The 9969-nt window shown below is 38.4% G+C and overlaps 1 pseudogene; it reads left to right on the plus strand.

The window, feature by feature from the left end:
* Positions 1-4564: 4564 nt before the first annotated feature.
* On the plus strand, positions 4565-5192 carry LOC105289663 (annotated as a pseudogene).
* The last annotated feature ends 4777 nt before the right edge of the window (positions 5193-9969 follow it).

Consider the following 9969-nt stretch of genomic DNA (forward strand, 5'->3'; position numbering starts at 1 on the left):
GTCACACAGGTAGAATATGGGTGAAGAAGGGAGTAAGCAGACCTCCTTAAGATATATGATAAAGAATTTTAAGGAGAGCTTTTCAGGAGATTACGGTGTGAAGCTCACTCCCCCAGAAACTTTGTACTTTTTGTGAGATAGACTGGCCCTCATTTGATGTAAGGAGGCTGTCAGAAGGACCCCTGTACAAGGCAGTCATAGCCAGAGTCTATCAGGTCATTATAGGGAATCCTGGTCATCTAGACCAGTTTCCCTATATCGATAGTTGGCAAGATGTGGTCCTGACTCGACCCCCTTGGTTGAGAGCCTGTCTAGAAGAGAACTGCAGAGTAATATTGGCCTGGGCCACTGTAACCTCCAAATGCCGATCTAAAGAAAAGAAACCAATCTTGCCAAGTGAGTCAGAGGATACCCCACCGCCATATGCTCCCATTTATCCACCTCTGCCAAGGGACCTGGAGCAGCCAGTTATGCCCCTGAGACCCTTGTCCCCAAGTCTGCATGAAAACAACCTGGAATCCACCAATATCCCATACTTGTTGACCTCTGTAGATTCTCTGCCACCTCCAACCCCTTATGGCCTGACTGGAACCTGACCAAAAGCAGCAGTCTCTAGAGGAGAGGCCCTCCAATTACCCCTGTGTGAAACACGGGGTCCCCTATACTATGACCAGGATGGCCACACACAGGGCAGCCAACAACAGAGGAACTCCAGCAAGTCACCCAAGCTGCTTTAAAGTGGCTAGAGGAACGTGCCCCAGTATAGACCTTAAACATTCAGACCTATGCCCAAAACCAGTTCCCCAAGGAGAACCCCCAATGAGACCTCAGTGAGGACAAAGGACTCCAACAGATACTCAAGTGCTATCAGGAGGCTCTTTGAGGTGGTCTAAAAGGAGCGAAGAAAGCCATGAATATGAGTAAGAACTCAGAGGTACTCCAGGGACCCGAGGAAAGCCCAAGCCAATTCTATGAGAGGCTGTGTGAGGGGTTTCGCCTTTATACCCTCAATGACCCAGAGGCGGCCGAAAACCAGAGAAAGTTAATGCTGCTTTTGTCAGTCAGGCCTAGGGGGACATCCGGCGCAAACTGCAAAAACTAGAGGGCTTTGCTGGTATGAACACCGGTCAATTGTTAGGGGTAGCAACAAGAGTGTTTGTCAACCGCCCTAGTAGAACAATCAGGACATTCCTGGAGAGGTTCCCTGACGGGCCAGGGATGGGGCCAGAGGAGAATGCGACCGAAAGAACCACCTCACTCAGAAATGAGGTTGGGGTGGGACCAGTACGCTCATTGCCACCAAAAGGGTCACTGGAAAAACAAGTCCGCCTATCGACCACAGAGTTTGGGACAGGTGGAATGCATGAACAGGACCCTTAAGACTCAGTTGAGAAAACTATGTCAGGAGACACATCTACATTGGGACAAAGTATTCCCCATGGCATTATTAAGAATCAGGTCGGCCCCAACCAAGAAGACTGGGTTCTCCCCCTACGAGATCCTACATGGGCAACCACCCCCGCTCATCAAGGGAATACACGGAGACGGAAATAGGCGAATTGACACTAAGGCAGCAGTTAAAAGCCACTGTGCACTACTTTGCAGGCTCTCAACCACTGGGTTAGGGAAAGGCCACCTGTTAGTCTGACTACTGAGGCCCATTCCTTTAGGCCAGGAGATTTGGTGTGGGTCAAGGAATGGAATGTCCAACCCTTAAAGCCTCTTTGGAGGGTCCCATTCACTGTTATCTTGTTCACCCCCACTGCAGTAAAGCTTGCCAAGATAATGCCTCGGATTCACCAGAGCAATCTTAAACCAGTGGCCACAGACTAGGAGTGCATTTCACACTCCACAGAGCCTTAGACTAACCCTCTGAAAGAGGTCGACTGGCCTTACAGATCTAAAGAACATCGGCCCCACTCTGGTCACACTGGAAGCTGACCAATGCATGTGTGGCAGAAGCCTGAGGACGGCGAACAGGATTAAGATGATGCTCTCTGACCCAATCTGGGGCCCGAGCATCAAAGGAAAGAATGTGGTAGTGGAGGCCTACCTAACCATTTCCTACCTTTTCCATAATAGGTACGGGACTTTTCAGTGTCACAGCTGATGTGGCACAGACCACTGGCCCTGGTCGGTCACTCCCCTTATGGCCCGCCAACTAATCAAAATACACTTTACTATGAGGAAGTATAAGACATGTATAAAAGGGAAAGCCCCGCTGAGATCAGGGCTCAGCCTTTGGATGTGAATCCACTGAGCTAGTGCTGGTACCAATAAACACTACTTCCTGCTTATTGCCTCGGTATCCCATCTCTCTGTCCGAGTATCCTGCAACATACTTTAAAATATAATATGTAAAATGCCAATTAACTTAAAAAATCACCATGTGTTAATTAGCTGACTTACCATTAGACAATATAAAAATAGCTCCAATGAACATAAAATGAAAAAGCTTATATACTTCATCTCTGGAACCTACAGGTCAATTGATGTTTTATTTCTCGTGGGCTTTATTTGTTACCTTAGTAAGAAATATTAGGGATAAATTTATAGTTAGAGTTTGAGTTCTGTGTTCAACTGTTCTAACTCCTGTTTTTAAGATGTTTTCCTTAATAAATGGATATTCAATTTTAGTATCTATCAGAATTGCTTGTATGGGAGGGTCTTAGTTAATATTTGGTCAATTTAATTCAACATAAAGATTTGCTCATGCCCAAATTACTGTAAAGCAGGCTGTTTATTAATCCAATGTATCATTCACTTAAAAACTGATATACAGTGAGAATTTGGCAACCTTCAAGCCCTTGCTCCCATGAATTGTTTGCTTAATAAGAACCTGACATGTTTCGGGTGAATAGGCTTTCTTGGAGTTTCATTTTTGTTCCTCTCTTTTTGTTCGCTCTTTCCATTTCTGAAATTCATTCTTGTTTTAAGATTTTTGAGTATACAAGAGAAATTATTCACTAGCTCTTTATTCCTCCTCTTCAATGAAAACAGCAAGATTTTTGCTAGAAGCACAAGTTTTAATGGAGTTTGTTTTAAAATATAGCAAGACTTTTAAGAAAAACAGAGAACCTTCAGTCTTTTCACAAGCACTGTCACCATGAGTGATTTCATATTTCAGACATCAGGTCCAAAACAGCCAAAAGAACATATAAAATAAAAAATCAGAAATAAAATCTTTCACTTTTTTGCCAGCTAGTATAATCTTGAATTTGGCAGTCATCCAACTTTGCTTTGTAGGACCCTTCAAAAATGGAAGAGCCTACACTGTTTTTCCTATTTTGGTGTGAAAAACTCAAATTTAGTTACGTTGTTCAAAATTGGGTTCAGTATCAACGTTACAAAATGATTGTTTCTTCCTCTGCCAAGATCGGGCATCTCCACAACTGGGCTATTTTAGATTTGTTCATTGGAGCATATGAACTAATAACAATCCAGAAATCGGCTTGGCTTACTATGGAATAAGCTTTCAATAAATACTTGTTGAATTGAAATTGCCTTGTGATGCACTGATGAGAAATCATCAGATATTGATGAATGTCTGCTGACCTTTTATCACAGCCACTTTCAAGTCAGACATCAAGTCTGCTTTCCATTCTCAGTCTGGAGAACCTATTATCCTTAAAGGCTCTGTTTGCAAAATACATTATCAGTAAAAGCAGAATATGCTGTTAGAAAGATAATGTGTTTACGCAGAGCTCAGTAAACTATTTTACACAGTAGTAAAAAATGAAACCAGTCGTGTCTCCTCTTCCTCTGTAATGTAAGGCACTGTAAATTTCTAGGTCTCAAAAACTATAATAAATGTGCCCCAGGAAACTATACCTTAAAAATTCACATATGTATTCTCAGCAGAAAAATTTGCATTTGATTCATTGTGCTGGGACAACTATTCCAAGTTTGCTTGCAAAATAAATTTTACGTATTGTACTTAGAAGGCTCAAGTGTTGAATGTGATTTTAAGTGCAATGTCTACTGCAAGGCCAAACACTCACAGCTTTTGTTAGAAATTCTATTTTACTTGAAGGTTGATAAATAGGTTGACTTGAAGGCAGAAATTATGGAATAACTCTTATCAAAATTGGGTTCAGTATCAACGTTACAAAAAAAACTAATTGTGCTAAACTATTTTTATTACCCAAGAAATTACTATGAGAGGGCCCTTGCGTAGAACACAAATAGGTTTCCACAGTCAACAGTCCTTGTTAGTTAAAACCCTTCCATGTTCCTTTCAAAAGTCATGAAAAGCTCAGAATGAAAGGAGGCATTATTTTTAGGACATTGTGCCATTTATGAAACTTGTTGCAGAGTTTGATACATAGCGGAAATGGAGAAAGGACCCCAGAGAGCCCTGAGCCCCACTGCTTCCGCGGGCGTAGTTACCCCCAGAAAGAGCACCACCACCATAGCCAGGCCCAGTCACCACCGCCCGTTGCAAGTCTGAGCAGCTGGGGGAGACCAGCAGCACCCGCCCGAGCAGCCTCCGCGCTGCCTACTCCATGCCCAGCACCACCTGCAGAGGAGCGGGTGCAGCCTCCGCGATGATCTCACGTCCCCTATGTGGGGCAAGGGGGGAGACAACAAGATCGATGCAAGGAAGGCTTTGGGTACCGTAAGGTGGTTCAATGTAAAAAACATAAACAGTTTCATCAATAGGAATATGACACCAAGGAAGATGTATTTGTACGTTCCACAGCCATGAAGAAGAATAACCCCAGAAAGTACGTACCTTCGCAGTGTAGGAAATGGAGACTACGGAGTTTGACGTTGTTGAACAGCAGAGGGCGCCGAGGCAGCAAATGTTTCAGGCTCCGGTGGAGGTCCGGCGCAGTGCGGTGAACGTAACGCAAACCGGAACCATTATGGCGGCTCTGCATGTCCCCCGGGACACTGTGCACAGCTGTCTCACGCCTTTCCCCGCAGAATGACGGGAATAGTGAGAGTTCAGGAAGCATGAAGGACGGAAGAATGTTCCCGCAGGCCAGGCCCAGCACCGCCAGTCCTACCGCAGGCCACGGTCCCACCTACATGTGGAGACCGCCTGGTTGCCACCACGATATTCCAGCCCTCGTGTGCAGGGAGACAAGACGGAGGGTGCTCACCACCAGGGTGCAGGAGAACAAGGTAGGCCAGGGAGACAGAATCTGTATGGAGGTTATACCATAATTCTGCAGATAGCACAATAATGAAAATAAAATACAGGCTTTGTTTATGAGTGACCATATGGAATAGTAAAAAGAACATAAAACCAAGAGTAAGTATATATCCAGTCTCAGTTCTGTCTCTTATTGATTGTATAACTTTGAACAATTCATGTTACGCCTTTGGGTCTCACTTTCCTTTTTACAGAAGGAAGGATGAGAAGAGTAAGCTCTGATATCCTTTCTTGCTTTAAAATTAGATAAATTGTGTTCATCACCATTATTTTTGCCCCCAAGAGTAACTGAAGAATTCCACATGAAATTAAAACATAGATTTATTTTATGATTTAAAAAAATCATCATGTTAAGTATTAGTGAAAGGGGAATAAAGGGTAGAATTAAATTTATTGCTTTTATAACCCGAAGCTTCAAATGCTACAGAGGTCATCTGAGCAATCTACCTGAACAGTGGGAACACAACTTTCCCAATTTGCCGGTGGAAAAAGAAGCGTGCAACAGTCTATGTCAACCTCCTGGCTCTTCCCCAGTCCTCTCTTTTCTACTTAGGGCATCACATTAACTTTCTCATTCAGTTACGTGGTATTGGATTCATTCTTGCCACACTGTTTTCTTGGTTGCTACTTGATTTGAAAGAGCTTTCGCCTAAATTTATAGAACATTACCGATCTACATCCGACCGATGTTGTGTGTGGCAGAGTGTTGATAAAACATGCCGAAATCCTTTGAGACTAAGTTTAAGTAAATATGAGGTATTATTATTGATAGGTCATTCAGTTTTAAAAGCAAGTTGACTCTTCCAGATTTTTGCATGTGTTAACCTATTTGGAATGATTGAAATGACATTTATGTTTGACTGACTCCAAGGGTCTGCCCTTAGGGACTGTTTGGAAAAGAGCATAGTTTGAAATTTCTCGGCTTGTTATGATTTCCCATATTGAAGGAACTAAGTTTACATTTAGTGGTAGTTGTTGAGCTTAGAAGTAATGAAATGTTCGAGTCTTTATAGTATGCATGTTACTGTGAACATAAGTCTGCCAAAAAAGCTATCAGCAGCATCATACACAGACCCTGACTTGTGAAGAAAAACTGCCAGATAGAGAGTTATTTAAAATATAGAGGTTTTCCACATTGGTTCTTCTTGGCCTTAAGGGAAAGAAGCGGATGTAAAGACATCTGGAAAGCTTTCATAAAGTGAGATTTTACTTATCTACCACTGGGTAGATACTTTTAATTTCCAGACTCTTTTAACTGTAAGGGGAACACATTTGCTCATCACTCTATGGAGTATTGTAGGAGAGAGGGAGGGCAAGACCTATTCCAAATAACAGCCTAATGTGACTGTATCTTCCACATGTTGACATTAAAAGTTTTTTAAACTAAAGAATGCAAGAGTTCCTAAATGACTTATTTATGTCATAGTGGACCTAAGCCCTTTTGTCCATTCTGTAGTGTGAATTGGAGAACATTTTTCTATTTTCCTGTCTAGATTTATTTGCTGTGATAGATCATTGACTTTAATATAAAAGAATATACATATACATTTTATATACATGTGTATGTATGTATATTTAATTCAGCAAGAAAAAAAGTTTGAAGTAGGATTTGCTGTTAGGACATATGGAGTAAAGGTTTCTCTTCTTTTTAGCCTTTCATTCTTTTGTTGCATCTGAAGAATTTTTTGTCCTGATTAGGAATTTGTGCTTGTGTTTGTGTGTCTCTTCTTTGATTTATGGTCTTAAGCTTTAGAGTTTTTGCAACTGAATTAAAAATTGATTTGTAGACAGACATATGTACTAAGAGTTATTGAACCAGACCAGAGATTCTGAAAACACTGGTATAAGAGGTAAAAGAACAGAGAGTGAGGAAAAAAGTTCCTTTGATAAACACGTGATTGTTATTAAGCAGTTTCAAATATGAGTTTTTAGTTATTGAGTTCCACACCTTGCATATTGTTTTTACAATACTTTGTGAAAACTTAAATGTTTATAATGTTTACAATACTTTGTGAAAATTTAGAAAATGTATGTATGGAATTTTAGCAAGATAGAATTTGAAGTGCTTTTGAAGATGAATTATTTAGAAGAGCATATACTGTGGAGGAAAAAAAATCTAAAGATGAATTTAATTTTGTACAAATGACCTGGAAATTGTAGTCTGTTACGTACTGTTTTCCAGAAATATATATTTACCTGAAACCAATTCCTCATCTTCTAGTCTAATACAAACTTCTGTCATTCAACCTAGAATTACAACTATTTGTTTTCTAATTATATGCGAAAAAAACAAAGCTGAGTGAAAGATTCAGAACTACTAAACCTTATAGCTTGAGTTTTTAAGATATTCTGAGTTGTTTTAATGGAATGCCAAGGTATATAGTACCATGAATGAGCATTTGTTGACTTGGTCTCTCTACTGATGACCAAATTCCTTATTTTCTTCAGGAAAACTTTATCTCTTTCTGTTTATTACTTGTTTTCTTTAGTTATTGTGTTTTCAATTGTAGAGGAGGAGGAGGAAAAAATTAAAAATATATTATTTTGCCAGGCAACTAATAGCTTAGAAGAACACATCATTTATGAGTTTCTTGATGGATTGACATCAAGAATTCCTGAATTTACAAAATTATTTCAGGTTCACTTTATTAGTGTAGAAGTGGCTTGCATACATTTTTCTCACTTCTTTTGATTTTCATTTTCAGTGGAAAATGAAAATATATTTGACTTTATATATTTAACAAGTTATGATTTCTTTACTATTTACATGGACTACAGTGCATTGTAGCATATGGCGAAGCAATTTCCAGATGGCCTATATGTTGTCATTTGCTGTAGTGGTGTTTTTTTTCCCTAATATGCAGCTAACAATAAACATTTTAAAAAGAAGGTGAAAATACACAAGTGTGTTTTTCATCACTTATGTTTTGGGCGACTATCCCATCCTGCCTTCTCAAAATTAACTTATTGACTTATCTAGTAAGAATGGCTTGAGCACTAAAAAATAATAAATAAAAACATAATAAAAAATGGTTGTCTCTGAGAAAGGAAAATAATGTCTAACATATAGAGGCTCATGCAGTTTCCCTTGGGCTGTCAATAGAAAAATGGAAGGAAGATCTAGAAGAGAAAATACATATGAGACCTCTTATTAGACTTCTGTAGATCACTTTTGTTTCTACAGAATTATAATAAGATTTATTTTTGTTAATTTTTGTTCAACATTGGTGGGGCAGAAAAGGCCATTCACTGCAAGTTTTATATGTATAAAACCATTTACTTACTTTTTTCTCATCTTTCTTTAAACCTAAATGTAATTTTGACTTCGATTTTTAATTTTTTCATTATAAAAAGTACATAATATATAGTATATGAAATAAGTTACTCTTCATTTTAACTGGCACTGTCGATTTTATTTTTAATTTTTATTTAGTTAACATATTAATGATATGTTTTCGTTTTTTATTAGAAATGTACAAATTACTCTTTTTAAGAAAGTATTTCATAATTAAAAGCTAGATTATTTGTGGTATGTCAGAATTCACTGAAATACAAATATAAAATAAAGAATCTTTGTTATAAGTCATTTACAACCAAAATGAAGACTTTCAAAATAGAGACACAGATGCGGTGACAGTAGTAGAGGGGACATAGAATAATAGCATATGCCTAGTCATTTAAAGGAAGTAGTTTCATTGACTCTAGATAGATCTATTATCTGTCAAATCGTTTTCTATTTCATTATAAAATTTGTAGGTTTATTTTGTTTTTAGGGAGAACAATATGGCCATTTGTTTCACTTAGAATGTACATGTTTATGAAACTATATAGCACTACATTGGAAGAAGAGTGATCTCTTTTTCTTTAAAGTCAGTTTTCTAAGAGGATTCTCCGTGCAATAATCAGTTTATACTTTTAGGGGTCAATCTGCATGAACAGATGTCCATGTATGTCATTAGGTGTACAATTTTAGAACAGTGTTAACATTTGATTTCATGCAATGTTTTTTCATTTGGGATAGAAGAATTTCTTGGACACTTACATGGTAATATACAGCTTCTTGCAGCTTGAATTTTCTAGCTACACTCTCAGCAGGGCATTTCTTGCAGTATTTCAGTATATAGCTTAACTGTTCTTTTAGCTTGTCTCTTCTCTCTGGTGTCAGTTCAGAGCCTTCATTGATTTTTAATATGCAGGAACAAGAGGATGGCTGAGAATAACGGAATCATAGATCAGGTTCTTCCCCAAACCTTTATGAATTGGACTGAGGATGACAGTTGCTCATGAAATGACTGGATTTGGGATGTGACTAATATTTAACATGTGAGTTATGTATGAGGGTAACATAACTATGATGCCTTCTATTATTTTTTACATTATTTTTTCTACTATTTTCTATTTTTCTTTTTTTTTTATGCTAGTTTCTATTTTTTTTTCTTATTTCCTCAGGGTTCTGAAAGACATTGAGGTCTGTCTTTCCCACTGCACCATAAATTCTTCTTAAGAAGGGGTTATATATTACCTATCTTTATTTTTCCAGTGCCTAGCACAATGTTTGACATATAGTTGGCACTGGTTGTGTATTTTGAACTGAAATGAACTGAACTCAGTAAAAACTAATATGCCAGAATTACTTACTACGTAGTTATTTTTATTGGTAGAGAAATGTTAAACATCAATGGACATACCCATGTAATGATGAGCAAAAATCTAATGACCCATTCTTTTTCTTTATAAAGCAGAAGGAGAATGTACATAGTTTGTAAGTAAATGAGACAATTTGGAACTCTTATCAAGCTAATAATTGT

Source organism: Pteropus vampyrus, unplaced genomic scaffold (genome assembly GCF_000151845.1).
Source record: "Pteropus vampyrus isolate Shadow unplaced genomic scaffold, Pvam_2.0 Scaffold26, whole genome shotgun sequence".
Taxonomy (NCBI): domain Eukaryota; kingdom Metazoa; phylum Chordata; class Mammalia; order Chiroptera; family Pteropodidae; genus Pteropus; species Pteropus vampyrus.